This window comes from Cherax quadricarinatus, unplaced genomic scaffold, assembly GCF_038502225.1.
Source record: "Cherax quadricarinatus isolate ZL_2023a unplaced genomic scaffold, ASM3850222v1 Contig434, whole genome shotgun sequence".
NCBI lineage: Eukaryota > Metazoa > Arthropoda > Malacostraca > Decapoda > Parastacidae > Cherax > Cherax quadricarinatus.
In genome coordinates, this window is record NW_027195460.1 from 106,946 (window position 1) to 124,821 (window position 17,876).

At 43.7% G+C, this 17,876-nt stretch overlaps 1 protein-coding gene across 1 annotated transcript in view; it reads right to left on the bottom strand.

Annotated features, from left to right (window-relative positions):
- Nucleotides 1–9,525, bottom strand: part of LOC138851370 (blood vessel epicardial substance-A-like) — a 46,526-nt gene extending 37,001 nt beyond the window's left edge. Inside the window, exon 1 of the mRNA XM_070080423.1 lies at nucleotides 9,360–9,525. The gene's annotated coding sequence lies outside the window, so the exon portion shown is untranslated. The remainder of the gene's footprint in view (nucleotides 1–9,359) is intronic.
- Nucleotides 9,526–17,876: the final 8,351 nt, after the last annotated feature.

The window sequence follows — 17,876 nt, forward strand, 5'->3', positions numbered from 1 at the left end:
GTAGTTACTCTCACACTGTAGTTACTGTCACACTGTAGTTACTCTCACACTGTAGTTACTGTCACACTGTAGTTACTGTCACACTGTAGTTACTCTCACACTGTAGTTACTCTCACACTGTAGTTACTCTCACACTGTAGTTCACACTGTAGTTACTCTCACACTGTAGTTACTCTCACACTGTAGTTACTGTCACACTGTAGTCACACTGTAGTTCACACTCACACTCACACTGTAGTTACTCTCACACTGTAGTTACTCTCACACTGTAGTTACTCTCACACTGTAGTTACTGTCACACTGTAGTTCACACTCACACTCACACTGTAGTTCACACTGTAGTTACTCTCACACTGTAGTTCACACTGTAGTTACTCTCACACTGTAGTTACTGTCACACTGTAGTTACTCTCACACTGTAGTTACTGTCACACTGTAGTTACTGTCACACTGTAGTTACTTCACACTGTAGTCACACTGTAGTTACTCTCACACTGTAGTTACTGTCACACTGTAGTTACTCTCACACTACTCTCACACTGTAGTTACTGTCACACTGTAGTTACTCTCACACTGTAGTTACTCTCACACTGTAGTTACTGTCACACTGTAGTTACTCTCACACTGTAGTTACTCTCACACTGTAGTTACTGTCACACTGTAGTTACTCTCACACTGTAGTTACTGTCACACTGTAGTTACTCTCACACTGTAGTTACTCTCACACTGTAGTTACTCTCACACTGTAGTTACTGTCACACTGTAGTTACTCTCACACTGTAGCTACTGTCACACTGTAGTTACTCTCACACTGTAGTTACTCTCACACTGTAGTTACTGTCACACTGTAGTTACTCTCACACTGTAGTTACTCTCACACTGTAGTTACTCTCACACTGTAGTTACTGTCACACTGTAGTTACTCTCACACTGTAGTTACTGTCACACTGTAGTTACTGTCACACTGTAGTTACTCTCACACTGTAGTTACTGTCACACTGTAGTTACTCTCACACTGTAGTTACTCTCACACTGTAGTTACTGTCACACTGTAGTTACTCTCACACTGTAGTTACTGTCACACTGTAGTTACTGTCACACTGTAGTTACTCTCACACTGTAGTTACTGTCACACTGTAGTTACTCTCACACTGTAGTTACTCTCACACTGTAGTTACTGTCACACTGTAGTTACTCTCACACTGTAGTTACTGTCACACTGTAGTTACTGTCACACTGTAGTTACTGTCACACTGTAGTTACTCTCACACTGTAGTTACTGTCACACTGTAGTTACTGTCACACTGTAGTTACTCTCACACTGTAGTTACTCTCACACTGTAGTTACTCTCACACTGTAGTTACTCTCACACTGTAGTTACTCTCACACTGTAGTTACTCTCACACTGTAGTTACTCTCACACTGTAGTTACTGTCACACTGTAGTTACTGTCACACTGTAGTTACTGTCACACTGTAGTTACTCTCACACTGTAGTTACTGTCACACTGTAGTTACTGTCACACTGTAGTTACTGTCACACTGTAGTTACTCTCACACTGTAGTTACTCTCACACTGTAGTTACTCTCACACTGTAGTTACTCTCACACTGTAGTTACTCTCACACTGTAGTTACTCTCACACTGTAGTTACTCTCACACTGTAGTTACTCTCACACTGTAGTTACTCTCACACTCTCACACTGTAGTTACTATCACACTGTAGTTACTCTCACACTGTAGTTACTTCACACTGTAGTTACTGTCACACTGTAGTTACTAGTTACTCTCACACTGTAGTTACTCTCACACTGTAGTTACTCTCACACTGTACTTACTCTCACACTGTAGTTACTCTCACACTGTAGTTACTCTCACACTGTAGTTACTGTCACACTGTAGTTACTCTCACACTGTAGTTACTCTCACACTGTAGTTACTCTCACACTCTCACACTGTAGTTACTCTCACACTGTAGTTACTCTCACACTGTAGTTACTCTCACACTCTCACACTGTAGTTACTGTCACACTGTAGTTACTCTCACACTGTAGTTACTCTCATACTGTAGTTACTCTCACACTGTAGTTACTGTCACACTGTAGTTACTCTCACACTGTACTTACTCTCACACTGTAGTTACTGTCACACTGTAGTTACTCTCACACTGTAGTTACTCTCACACTGTAGTTACTGTCACACTGTAGTTACTCTCACACTGTAGTTACTCTCACACTGTAGTTACTGTCACACTGTAGTTACTCTCACACTGTAGTTACTCTCACACTGTAGTTACTGTCACACTGTAGTTACTCTCACACTGTAGTTACTCTCACACTGTAGTTACTGTCACACTGTAGTTACTCTCACACTGTAGTTACTCTCACACTGTAGTTACTGTCACACTGTAGTTACTCTCACACTGTAGTTACTGTCACACTGTAGTTACTGTCACACTGTAGTTACTGTCACACTGTAGTTACTCTCACACTGTAGTTACTCTCACACTGTAGTTACTGTCACACTATAGTTACTCTCACACAGTAGTTACTGTCACACTGTAGTTACTGTCACACTGTAGTTACTGTCACACTGTAGTTACTCTCACACTGTAGTTACTCTCACATTGTAGTTACTCTCACACTGTAGTTACTCTCACACTGTAGTTACTCTCACACTGTAGTTACTCTCACACTGTAGTTATTCTCACACTGTAGTTACTCTCACACTGTAGTTACTCTCACACTGTAGTTACTGTCACACTGTAGTTACTCTCACACTGTAGTTACTCTCACACTGTAGTTACTCTCACACTGTAGTTAGTGTCACACTGTAGTTACTCTCACACTGTAGTTACTCTCACACTGTAGTTACTGTCACACTGTAGTTACTGTCACACTGTAGTTACTCTCACACTGTAGTTACTGTCACACTGTAGTTACTGTCACACTGTAGTTACTCTCACACTGTAGTTACTCTCACACTGTAGTTACTCTCACACTGTAATTACTGTCACACTGTAGTTACTCTCACACTGTAGTTACTCTCACACTGTAGTTACTGTCACACTGTAGTTACTCTCACACTGTAGTTACTCTCACACTGTAGTTACACTCACACTGTAGTTACTCTCACACTGTAGTTACACTCACACTGTAGTTACTGTCACACTGTAGTTACTCTCACACTGTAGTTACTCTCACTCTGTAGTTACTCTCACACTGTAGTTACTCTCACACTGTAGTTACTCTCACACTGTAGTTACTCTCACACTGTAGTTACTCTCACACTGTAGTTACTCTCACACTGTAGTTACTCTCACACTGTAGTTACTCTCACACTGTAGTTACTCTCACACTGTAGTTACACTCACACTGTAGTTACTCTCACACTGTAGTTACTCTCACACTGTAGTTACTCTCACACTGTAGTTACTCTCACACTGTAGTTACACTCACACTGTAGTTACTCTCACACTGTAGTTACTCTCACACTGTAGTTACTCTCACACTGTAGTTACTCTCACACTTTAGTTACTCTCACACTGTAGTTACTGTCACACACTGTAGTTACTGTCACACACTGTAGTTACTGTCACACTGTAGTTACTGTCACACTGTAGTTACTGTCACACACTGTAGTTACTGTCACACTGTAGTTACTGTCACACAGTGTAGTTACTGTCACACTGTAGTTACTGTCACACTGTAGTTACTGTCACACACTGTAGTTACTGTCACACTGTAGTTACTCTCACACACTGTAGTTACTGTCACACTTTAGTTACTCTCACACTGCAGTTACTGTCACACTGTAGTTGCTGTCACACTGTAGTTACTGTAACACTGTAGTTACTGTCACACTGTAGCTACTGTCACACTGTAGTTACTCTCACACTGCAGTTACTGTCACACTGTAGTTACTGTCACACTGTAGTTACTGACACACTGTAGTTACTGTCACACACTGTAGTTACTGTTACACTGTAGTTACTGTCACACTGGAATTACTGTCACACACTGTAGTTACTGTCACACTGTAGTTACTGTCACACTGTTGTTATTGTCACACTGTAGTTACTGTCACACCGTAATTACTGTCACATTGTAGTTACTGTCACACTGTACTTACTGTCCTACACTGTAGTTACTGTCACACTGTAGTTACTGTCACACTGTAGTTACTGTCACATTGTAATTACTGTCACATTCTGTAGTTACTCTCACACTGTAGTTACTGTCACACTGTAGTTACTGTCACAGACTGTAGTTACTGTCACAGATTGCAGTTACTCTCACACTGTAATTACTGTCACACTGTAGTTACTGTCACACACTGTAGTTACTGTCACACTGTAGTTACTCTCACACTGTAGTTACTGTCACACTGTAGTTACTGTCACACATTGTAGTTACTGTCACACTGTAGTTATTGTCACACTGTAGTTACTCTCACACTGTAGTTACTCTCACACTGTAGTTACTGTCACACTGTAGTTACTCTCACACTGTAGTTACTCTCACACTACAGTTACTGTCACACTGTAGTTACTGTCACACTATAGTTACTGTCACACACTGTAGTTACTGTCACACTGTAGTTACAGTCATACTGTAGTTTCTGTCACACACTGTAGTTACTGTCACACTGTAGTTACTCTTACATACTGTAGTTACTGTCACACTGTAGTTACAGTCATACTGTAGTTTCTGTCACACACTGTAGTTACTGTCACACTGTAGTTACTCTTACATACTGTAGTTACTGTCACACTGTAGTTACTGTCGCACTGTAGTTACTCTTACATGCTGTAGTTACTGTCACACTGTAGTTACTGTCACACTGTAGTTACTGTCACACTGCAGTTACTCTTACATACTGTAGTTTCTGTCACACTGTAGTTACTGTCACACTGTAGTTACTGTCACACTGCAGTTACTCTTACATACTGTAGTTTCTGTCACACTGTAGTTACTGTCACACTGTAGTTACAGTCATACTGTAGCTACTGTCACACTGTAGTTACTGTCACACTGTAGTTACTGTCACACTGTAGTTACTGTCACACTGTAGTTACTGTCATGCTGTAGTTACTGTCACACTGTAGTTACTGTGACACTGTAGTTACTGTCATAAGAACATAAGAACATAAGAACGAAGGAACACTGCAGAAGGCCTACTGGCCCATGCGAGGCAGGTCCAAGTCTCCTACCGGCTTAAGCCAATGCACCCAACCTAGTCAGGTCAGGTCACATTGACTTAAGGGAGGAACACGGCAACCGACCTGGTAGCACAAGCTATCAGGTCTAACTCACACCCACCCACATCTACTCATGTATTTATCCAACCTATTTTTAAAGCTACACAACGTTCTGGCCTCTATAACGGTACTTGGGAGTTTGTTCCACTCATCCACAACTCTATTACCAAACCAGTACTTTCCTATATCCTTCCTGAATCTGAATTTTTCTAACTTAAAACCATTGCTGCGAGTCCTGTCTAGGCTAGATATTTTCAGCACACTATTTACATCCCCTTTATTTATTCCTGTCTTCCATTTATACACCTCAATCATATCCCCCCTAATTCTACGTCTTTCTAGAGAGTGCAGTTTCAGGGCCCTTAGTCTATCCTCATAGGGAAGGTTTCTGATACATGGGATCAACTTTGTCATCCTCCTTTGTACATTTTCCAGAGAATTTATATCCATTCTGTAATACGGTGACCAAAACTGTGCAGCATAATCTAAATGAGGCCTAACCAAGGATGTATAGAGTTGAAGAACAACCTGAGGACTCCTATTATTTATGCTTCTTGATATGAAGCCAAGGATTCTATTAGCTTTATTGCGAACACTTATGCACTGTTGTCTTGGTTTCAGATTACTGCTAACCAGAACTCCTAAATCTTTTTCGCAATCCGTAATATTAAGATCTACATTATTTAGTTTATATGTGGCATGGTTATTGTCCTGTCCAACATTTAGAACTTTGCATTTGTCTATATTAAACTGCATCTGCCACTTCTCCGACCACTGCATCAGTCTATTCAAATCTTCCTGGAGTGCTCGAATGTCCTCGTCAGAATGAATTCGACGGCCTATTTTGGTGTCATCGGCAAACTTGCCGATGTCGCTCTTTATGCCCTCATCTATGTCGTTTATGTAGATTGTGAACAGCAGGAGGCTCAACACTGACCCCTGTGGAACACCGCTCGTGACACTTCCCCACTCTGATTTCTCCCCATTTATGCAAACTCTCTGCTGCCTATTTGTCAACCATGCATCTATCCAGGAAAAAAATTCTCCTCCTATTCCATGTGCTTTAATTTTCCTCAATAGTCTCTGATGTGGGACCCTGTCAAAAGCCTTACTGAAGTCCATATACACAATATCATATTCATTACCATGATCTACCTCCTCAAATACTTTAGTGAAAAAAGTTAATAAATTCGTAAGGCAGGAACGCCCCTTTGTAAAACCATGCTGAGATTCGTTGATTAATTTATGCTTTTCAAGGTGGCTACGAACTGCCTCGGCAATTATTGATTCCATAAATTTTCCCACTATGGAGGTTAGGCTTATTGGTCTATAGTTCGAAGCTAAGGACCTGTCACCTGTTTTGAAAATAGGTATCACATTTGCCATTTTCCACTTATCTGGCACCATGCCAGTTTGTAGTGATATGTTGAAAAGATTAGCCAAAGGTGTGCTAAGCTCCTCTTTACATTCCTTTAGAACCCTTGCATACAGTTCATCAGGGCCTGGGGATTTGTTAGGTTTTAATTTATCTATTTGCCTAAGGACCATGTCACTTGTGACCCTAATCGTGCACAGTTTATTATCGTCCAGTTCTACATAATTTATCATTACTGGAATATCGCTGGTATCCTCATGTGTAAAAACTGAGAGGAAGTATGTGTTAAAAATTCTACACATTTCCTTATCACTGTCAGTGAGCTGACCCGAGGAACTTTTGAGTGGGCCTATCTTGTCCCTGATCTTACTTCTGTATACCTGAAAGAATCCTTTTGGGTTAGTCTTCGATTCACACTGTAGTTACTGTCACACTGTAGTTACTGTCACACTGTAGTTACTGTCACACTGTAGTTACTGTCACGCTGTAGTTACTCTTACATACTGTAGTTACTGTCACACTGTAGTTACTGTCACACTATAGTTACTGTCACACTGTAGTTACTGTCACACTATAGTTACTGTCACACGCTGTAGTTACTGTCACTCTGTAGTTACTGTCACACACTGTAGTTACTGTCACACTGTAGTTACTGTCACACTGTAGTTACTGTAACACTGTAGTTACAGTCACACTGTAGTTACTGTCACACACTGTAGTTACTGTCACACTGTAGTTACTCTTACATACTGTAGTTACTGTCACACTGTAGTTACTGTCACACACTGTAGTTACTGTCACACTGTAGTTACTATTACATACTGTAATTACTGTCACACTGTAGTTACTGTCACACTGTAGTTACTCTTACATACTGTAATTACTGTCACACTGTAGTTACTGTCACACTGTAGTTACTCTTACATACTGTAATTACTGTCACACTGTAGTTACTGTCACACTGTAGTTACTGTCACACTGTAGTTACTGTCACACTGTAGTTACTGTCACACTGTAGTTACTGTCACTCTGTAGTTACTCTTACATACTGTAATTACTGTCACACTGTAGTTACTGTCACACTGTAGTTACTGTCACACTGTAGTTATTGTCACACTGTAGTTACTCTTACATACTGTAGTTACTGTCACACACTGTAGTTACTGTCACACTGTAGTAACTGTCACACTGTAGTTACTGTCACACTGTAGTTACTGTCACTCTGTAGTTACTCTTACATACTGTAATTACTGTCACACTGTAGTTACTGTCACACTGTAGTTACTGTCACACTGTAGTTATTGTCACACTGTAGTTACTGTCACACTGTAGTTACTGTCACACTGTAGTTACTCTTACATACTGTAGTTACTGTCACACACTGTAGTTACTGTCACACACTGTAGTTACTGTCACACACTGTAGTTACTGTCACACTGTAATTACTGTCACACTGTAGTTACTCTTTCATACTGTAGTTACTGTCACACTGTAGTTACTGTCACACACTGTAGCTACTGTCACACTGTAGTTACTCTTACATACTGTAATTACTGTCACACTGTAGTTACTGTCACACTGTAGTTACTGTCACACACTGTAGCTACTGTCACACTGTAGTTACTGTCACACTGTAGTTACTGTCACACACTGTAGCTACTGTCACACTGTAGTTACTGTCACACTGTAGTTACTGTCACACACTGTAGCTACTGTCACACTGTAGTTACTGTCACACTGTAGTTACTGTCACACACACACACTCTACCCTTGCAACCACAATTTGGTGGGTATACACACACACACACACACACACACACACACACACACACACACACACACACACACACACACACACACACACACACACACACACACACACACACACACACATACACACACTCGTTACTGTATTTACAGTCGTCACTATTACACAGAAATATTAGTGTTTTTAAGCAGTTTGTAATCAGACTTGTATCTTGTTCCTTTGTAGTTTTTATATTACGACATTCATGGGCGAGCGATAGACCCGTAGGGTCTTAGGAACCTGGCAGGACAGGTTCACTTTCTTATATCAAGAGCCCAGCTCCATCAAGGGCATCAAGGAACCCTTTTTCAAGGGGGACTTGTTATCATGATTTAAGCTAGTGACTGTAGATGTAGCCCAGGTTAAGTCATCAGTCATACCATGTGTAGTGTAGTGTGTGTGTGTGTGTGTGTGTGTGTGTGTGTGTGTGTGTGTGTGTGTGTGTGTGTGTGTGTGTGTGTGTGTGTGTGTGTGTGTGTGTGTGTGTGTGTGTGTGTGTGTGTGTGTGTGTGTGTGTGTGTGTGTGTGTGTGTGTGTGTGTGTGACAGATATCTCTCGTTGCTGCCTAGAGCAATCCTGAGTATTTCCCACCCAGTGAGGAGCATATTATGCCAGAGTCGTGACACGACTGTGCAAAAACACCGTTATAACGTGACGTGGAGGGTAGTGTTGGGGTGAGGGCGGTGACCCAAGGCACTGATCCACACTATCTGGGCAGTGGCACTGTGTGTGGGAAGCCTCGGGGAAGAGAGAGACGTGTCGTAGAGCAGCCATAGTGCCAGCTATGTGATGCTTACTTGCGTGTCCGGCATATTACAGTCACATGTTGGGGGGTAGCATGTGGTGGGGTGTGAGTGTGCTACTCTGCATGTGTGGTTGTGGTTGCTGGTTGGGTAGATGTGGTAATTAAGACTAACCAGGGGCGGGTATGATGGTGGTAGTGGCTGCAGGAAGGGTGGTGTAGGGAGAGTGGTCGCAGCCGGGGGGTTGAACACTACACTCACACACGTCTCACACTGCACTGCCGACGCTGCCTCCACAGTGGGCCGGCTCCGCCAGCCTGCTCCCCTCCACCTCCCTCCATCCTACACTCCACATCCTCCCTCAGCTTCATCCTCACTGCTAGGCCTCAGGGCTCCAACATAGCTCCTAGCCCCTGACACTTAACTGTCCACACAGGCAGCTCCTGGTCCCTCCAGGAAGCTTGCAGGAGAGTGGCTGGAAGGTGGAATCTTACCTCGGGCCGGCGCAGCCAAGCTCCGGTCAGCGCAGCCGACCCCACAATGTCTCACCTCCTGCATTTTGCATAATGAAGGTTTTCCCTTCCATCATGAACGCCAGGGTATGCCCTCCCTGCAATTAGCCCCTATACAAACCCCTGTCTTACCCTTCCCGGAACACAAACCGCCCTGCTGATCGCTGCTACTTGACACAATATAAATATACTCACACAACTTCATTTTTCCGGTTGATTCTTCAACTCAGATGCCGTCAAGCAATAAAAATGTATATAATATACATGCATCTACTTCTGCCAGAGATACAATATTAGTCAAGTTAGTTTAGTATGTCAAAATGCTCTTAGGATTGAGTATATAACTGTCAGAGCATTCACCGGAGAAATGTAGTGTAATGTAGGGAAGGGAAGGCAAGGTGGGGCGGGTGGCAACACTGCCATACACCTGACACCTGTCGCTCCAGGCTCAGGTGAAGGAACAGGTTGAGGGGAAGTTTGGTAGTGGTAGTGGAACCAGGTTGAGGGGAAGTTTGGTAGTAGTGGTGGAACACGTTGAGGGGAAGTTTGGTAGTAGTGGTGGAACAGGTTGAGGGAAAGTTTGGTAGTGGTGGAACAGGTTGAGGGAAAGTTTGGTAGTAGTGGAACACGTTGAGAGGAAATTCAAAACTCTTGATACTGTGGGACATGATCGTTATAGGTCTATAGATTTTTGCAACTGCTTTATGGCCACCCTTTTGGAGTGGGGCTATATCAGTGGTTTTTCATGACTACGGCCTGACTCCGGTGTCTAGGTTCCTTCTCCATGGAATATTTAAGGCACGTGATAATGGCTTCTTGTAATTCTTGATGAATATGGAGTTAGAAGAGTGTGGGCGGCCTGGGCTGAGGTGGAGTGGGTGACCATGTAAACAGTGGCGTCATGTGGGGGTCAGGACTGTGTCAGAGATTACGGAGATGTTCGTGAAGAATTCACTTGGGTCGTCCATCATTAGGCTGATTAATGGCAATGATAATGATGATACAGGAGCAGGTAATCTGTTGTTGTTGGTTGTGGTGGAACAGGTCGAGGTTAAGTCTGGTAGTAGTGGTGGTGAGACTAGTGGAAGGAAGGGGATATATGAGTATGGTAGAAGTCAGTGTATTGACGTCAGATTCTCTGCTCTTCTTACTGGAAATGAAAACTAAAATCACCATCTAATGTGCTTATTCATGAAGTCATAAAGATGTATACTAATTATTTACTAAAGGATTAATATGGAATTGTTGAGGATGTCTTCACTCAGTGACTTCCCTCAGTGACAGAGTTGCCTCAGTGTAACCCTGGATTGTAGTTCCTTTTATTGCAATGGCACATGCCATTGTACTAAACTATATTCACTTCATCAATCAGTATTCACTACATCAATCAATATTTACTACATCAATCAATATTCAGATGAGATGAAGGGAAGAGTGAAGTCAGTGTGAGATAAACAAGTATCCCTCTCGAAGACTGAAAAATTTACGACTCCTTAACAGCGAACAAAAATTGTACCAGTGGTACCACCGGTACAATGGTACCTACAGGCACAGTGGAACCACTGGTACAATGGTACCCACATGTACAGTGGTACCACTGACCTTGTACACCCAGAACAGAAAATATTTACGTCATTTACACCAGAATTCCAACACTGGTGAAGCGACCTCCACAATCTTCAACTCAACAGTCATCATCATCAACCTTCTTTGTCTCTAATGTCTCTCACTGCATCATCTCACAACAACAACAATAATAATAATAATAATAATAATAATAATAATAATAATAATAATAATAATAATAATAATAATAATAATAATAATAATAATAATAATAATTGGCAATTGGAACTACTGTCTTAATATCCTTGCATAAAATATGAGATTATCCTATATCTCGTTTACATCTATCTAGTAATAGGGTTACCTCCGGACCTGGGTCTTCCTCAGCCTTTACAGGCTTATTACCCTATTCTCCACCTTCGACACAAGCCATTAACCTACGTGAATAGCACTCGCGTAATTGGATTCCGGCATCCTCGGAGATTTTATCCCCCTAGAGCTTAATGTGAATATGTTAAGAGGAGAAAATCATAGTGGTGCGTGTGGGTGACTGGAAGGTAGGTCTGGATGGTTCCTGAGAGAGAGCAGGTGGATGACTCTGCCTCCTTGGATGTGGATATAAGCAGCTGGTTGATCAGTAGGACATATGTACAACAGTTAGGTATTTTTATTCCGAAACGCTCCGCCTACACGGTAGGCTTTTTGAGTCTAGAAAAGTAATTCATCGGTTCTCTGAACCATATATCTACGATACAGAGGAGGCAGCAGAAACAGTAGAGATGTATAAAGAGGATGTCATCAGTCCATCACCTTCGAAACGTAGTTTTGAGGTGATCAGTCCCTCAGCCTGGAGAAGAGTTCATCTAAATGGTTTGGAACAACGTGTTGGTATAATATCCCATTATCACATTCACTCCACTAGGTTGTTCAGGGACAACCCAGCCCTTGTAGCTACGTGATAGTTATCCAGTGTATTACCATGTCAAAACTGTGTAACAAGGTAAACAACTGCTCGGTTTTAGACTAATTTAAATGTGAGTTTGGTGACAGAACTCATCAAAATATCTGCCATGTTGTCTTCTGTGAAACTTGAAATGACTGAGACTGATTCTGTGTATCATGTGTGATGTAATAGAGATGATGTAATCATCAGTCTGTCAACCTTGGCTGAGGGACTGACCACCTACTACACCTGCTGCTTGTGTATCTGACTGAAGAAGTCTACTGTGTAGGCTAAAAGTCTCATCAATAAAGATACCGAACTGTTGAACATGTGTCTTAATCATCAACTCGTCAATATTTTATACCGTTCTCAAAACACTAATTCTGACCATCATCATCACTGACTCTGACCACCATCATCACTGACTCTGACCACCATCATCACTGACTCTGACCACCATCATCACTAACTCTGACCACCATCATCACTAACTCTGACCACTATCATCACTGACTCTGACCACCATCATCACTGACTCTGACCACCATCATCACTAACTCTGACCACCATCATCACTAACTCTGACCACTATCATCACTGACTCTGACCACCATCATCACTGACTCTGACCACCATCATCACTGACTCTGACCACCATCATCACTGACTCTGACCACCATCATCACTGACTCTGACCACTATCATCACTAACTCTGACCACCATCATCACTGACTCTGACCATAATCATCACTTACTCTGACCACCATCATCACTGACTCTGACCACCATCATCACTAACTCTGACCATCATCATCACTGACTCTGACCACCATCATCACTGACTCTGACCACCATCATCACTGACTCTGACCACCATCATCACTGACTCTGACCACCATCATCACTAACTCTGACCACCATCATCACTGACTCTGACCACCATCATCACTGACTCTGACCACCATCATCACTAACTCTGACCACCACCATCACTGACTCTGACCACCATCATCACTGACTCTGACCACCATCATCACTGACTCTGACCACCATCATCACTGACTCTGACCACCATCATCACTGACTCTGACCACCATCATCACTGACTCTGACCACCATCATCACTAACTCTGACCACCATCATCACTGACTCTGACCACCATCATCACTGACTCTGACCACCATCATCACTGACTCTGACCACCATCATCACTAACTCTGACCACCATCATCACTAACTCTGACCACCATCATCACTAACTCTGACCACCATCATCACTAACTCTGACCACCATCATCACTAACTCTGACCACCATCATCACTAACTCTGACCACCATCATCACTAACTCTGACCACCATCATCACTAACTCTGACCACCATCATCACTAACTCTGACCACCATCATCACTAACTCTGACCACCATCATCACTAACTCTGACCACCATCATCACTAACTCTGACCACCATCATCACTAACTCTGACCACCATCATCACTAACTCTGACAACCATCATCACTAACTCTGACCACCATCATCACTGACTCTGACCACCATCATCACTGACTCTGACCACCATCATCACTGACTCTGACCACCATCATCACTAACTCTGACCACCATCATCACTAACTCTGACCACCATCATCACTGACTCTGACCACCATCATCACTGACTCTGACCACCATCATCACTAACTCTGACCACCATCATCACTAACTCTGACCACCATCATCACTAACTCTGACCACCATCATCACTGACTCTGACCACCATCATCACTAACTCTGACCACTATCATCACTGACTCTGACCACCATCATCACTGACTCTGACCACTATCATCACTGACTCTGACCACCATCATCACTGACTCTGACCACTATCATCACTGACTCTGACCACCATCATCACTGACTCTGACCACCATCATCACTGACTCTGACCACCATCATCACTAACTCTGACCACCATCATCACTAACTCTGACCACCATCATCACTAACTCTGACCACCATCATCACTAACTCTGACCACCATCATCACTAACTCTGACCACTATCATCACTGACTCTGACCACCATCATCACTGACTCTGACCACCATCATCACTCCCTCTGACCACCATCATCCCTAACTCTGACCACGATCATCACTGACTCTGACCACCATCATCACTGACTCTGACCACCATCATCACTGACTCTGACCACCATCATCACTGACTCTGACCACCATCATCACTGACTCTGACCACTATCATCACTAACTCTGACCACCATCATCACTGACTCTGACCACTATCATCACTAACTCTGACCACCATCATCACTAACTCTGACCACCATCATCACTAACTCTGACCACCATCATCACTGACTCTGACCACCATCATCACTGACTCTGACCACCATCATCACTGACTCTGACCACCATCATCACTGACTCTGACCACCATCATCACTAACTCTGACCACCATCATCACTGACTCTGACCACCATCATCACTGACTCTGACCACCATCATCACTAACTCTGACCACCACCATCACTGACTCTGACCACCATCATCACTGACTCTGACCACCATCATCACTGACTCTGACCACCATCATCACTGACTCTGACCACCATCATCACTGACTCTGACCACCATCATCACTGACTCTGACCACCATCATCACTAACTCTGACCACCATCATCACTGACTCTGACCACCATCATCACTGACTCTGACCACCATCATCACTGACTCTGACCACCATCATCACTAACTCTGACCACCATCATCACTAACTCTGACCACCATCATCACTAACTCTGACCACCATCATCACTAACTCTGACCACCATCATCACTAACTCTGACCACCATCATCACTAACTCTGACCACCATCATCACTAACTCTGACCACCATCATCACTAACTCTGACCACCATCATCACTAACTCTGACCACCATCATCACTAACTCTGACCACCATCATCACTAACTCTGACCACCATCATCACTAACTCTGACCACCATCATCACTAACTCTGACCACCATCATCACTAACTCTGACAACCATCATCACTAACTCTGACCACCATCATCACTGACTCTGACCACCATCATCACTGACTCTGACCACCATCATCACTGACTCTGACCACCATCATCACTAACTCTGACCACCATCATCACTAACTCTGACCACCATCATCACTGACTCTGACCACCATCATCACTCACTCTGACCACCATCATCACTAACTCTGACCACCATCATCACTAACTCTGACCACCATCATCACTAACTCTGACCATCATCATCACTGACTCTGACCACCATCATCACTAACTCTGACCACTATCATCACTGACTCTGACCACCATCATCACTGACTCTGACCACTATCATCACTGACTCTGACCACCATCATCACTGACTCTGACCACTATCATCACTGACTCTGACCACCATCATCACTGACTCTGGCCACCATCATCACTGACTCTGACCACTATCATCACTGACTCTGACCACCATCATCACTGACTCTGACCACTATCATCACTGACTCTGACCACCATCATCACTAACTCTGACCACCATCATCACTGACTCTGACCACCATCATCACTAACTCTGACCACCATCATCACTGACTCTGACCACCATCATCACTGACTCTGACCACCATCATCACTAACTCTGACCACCATCATCACTGACTCTGACCACCATCATCACTAACTCTGACCACCATCATCACTGACTCTGACCACCATCATCACTGACTCTGACCACTATCATCACTGACTCTGACCACTATCATCACTGACTCTGACCACCATCATCACTGACTCTGACCACCATCATCACTTACTCTGACCACCATCATCACTGACTCTGACCACCATCATCACTAACTCTGACCACCATCATCACTGACTCTGACCACCATCATCACTGACTCTGACCACTATCATCACTGACTCTGACCACCATCATCACTGACTCTGACCACCATCATCACTGACTCTGACCACCATCATCACTGACTCTGACCACCATCATCACTGACTCTGACCACCATCATCACTGACTCTGACCACCATCATCACTGACTCTGACCACCATCATCACTGACTCTGACCACCATGGGTTCTGAAACATTGTTGATGTCTGCTGTAGCTCCGTGGGTTCTGAAACATGGTTGATGTCTGCTGTAGTTCCGTGGGTTCTGAAACATGGTTGATGTCTGCTGTAGCTCCGTGGGTTCTGAAACATGGTTGATGTCTGCTGTAGTTCCGTGGGTTCTGAAACATGGTTGATGTCTGCTGTAGCTCCGTGGGTTCTGAAACATGGTTGATGTCTGCTGTAGCTCCGTGGGTTCTGAAACATGGTTGATGTCTGCTGTAGTTCCGTGGGTTCTGAAACATGGTTGATGTCTGCTGTAGCTCCGTGGGTTCTGAAACATGGTTGATGTCTGCTGTAGCTCCGTGGGTTCTGAAACATGGTTGATGTCTGCTGTAGTTCCGTGGGTTCTGAAACATGGTTGATGTCTGCTGTAGCTCCGTGGGTTCTGAAACATGGTTGATGTCTGCTGTAGTTCCGTGGGTTCTGAAACATGGTTGATGTCTGCTGTAGTTCCGTGGGTTCTGAAACATGGTTGATGTCTGCTGTAATTCCGTGGGTTCTGAAACATGGTTGATGTCTGCTGTAGCTCCGTGGGTTCTGAAACATGGTTGATGTCTGCTGTAGTTCCGTGGGTTCTGAAACATTGTTGATGTCTGCTGTAGCTCCGTGGGTTCTGAAACATGGTTGATGTCTGCTGTAGTTCCGTGGGTTCTGAAACATGGTTGATGTCTGCTGTAGCTCCGTGGGTTCTGAAACATGGTTGATGTCTGCTGTAGTTCCGTGGGTTCTGAAACATGGTTGATGTCTGCTGTAGTTCCGTGGGTTCTGAAACATGGTTGATGTCTGTTGAAGTTCCGTGGGTTCTGAAACATGGTTGATGTCTGCTGTAGTTCCGTGGGTTCTGAAACATGGTTGATGTCTGATGTAGCTCCGTGGGTTCTGAAACATGGTTGATGTCTGCTGTAGTTCCGTGGGTTCTGAAACATGGTTGATGTCTGCTGTAGTTCCGTGGGTTCTGAAACATGGTTGATGTCTGCTGTAATTCCGTGGGTTCTGAAACATGGTTGATGTCTGCTGTAGTTCCGTGGGTTCTGAAACATGGTTGATGTCTGCTGTAGTTCCGTGGGTTCTGAAACATGGTTGATGTCTGCTGTAGTTCCGTGGGTTCTGAAACATGGTTGATGTCTGCTGTAGTTCCGTGGGTTCTGAAACATGGTTGATGTCTGCTGTAGTTCCGTGGGTTCTGAAACATGGTTGATGTCTGATGTAGCTCCGTGGGTTCTGAAACATGGTTGATGTCTGCTGTAGTTCCGTGGGTTCTGAAACATGGTTGATGTCTGCTGTAGTTCCGTGGGTTCTGAAACATGGTTGATGTCTGCTGTAGCTCCGTGGGTTCTGAAACATGGTTGATGTCTGCTGTAGTTCCGTGGGTTCTGAAACATGGTTGATGTCTGATGTAGCTCCGTGGGTTCTGAAACATGGTTGATGTCTGCTGTAGTTCCGTGGGTTCTGAAACATGGTTGATGTCTGCTGTAG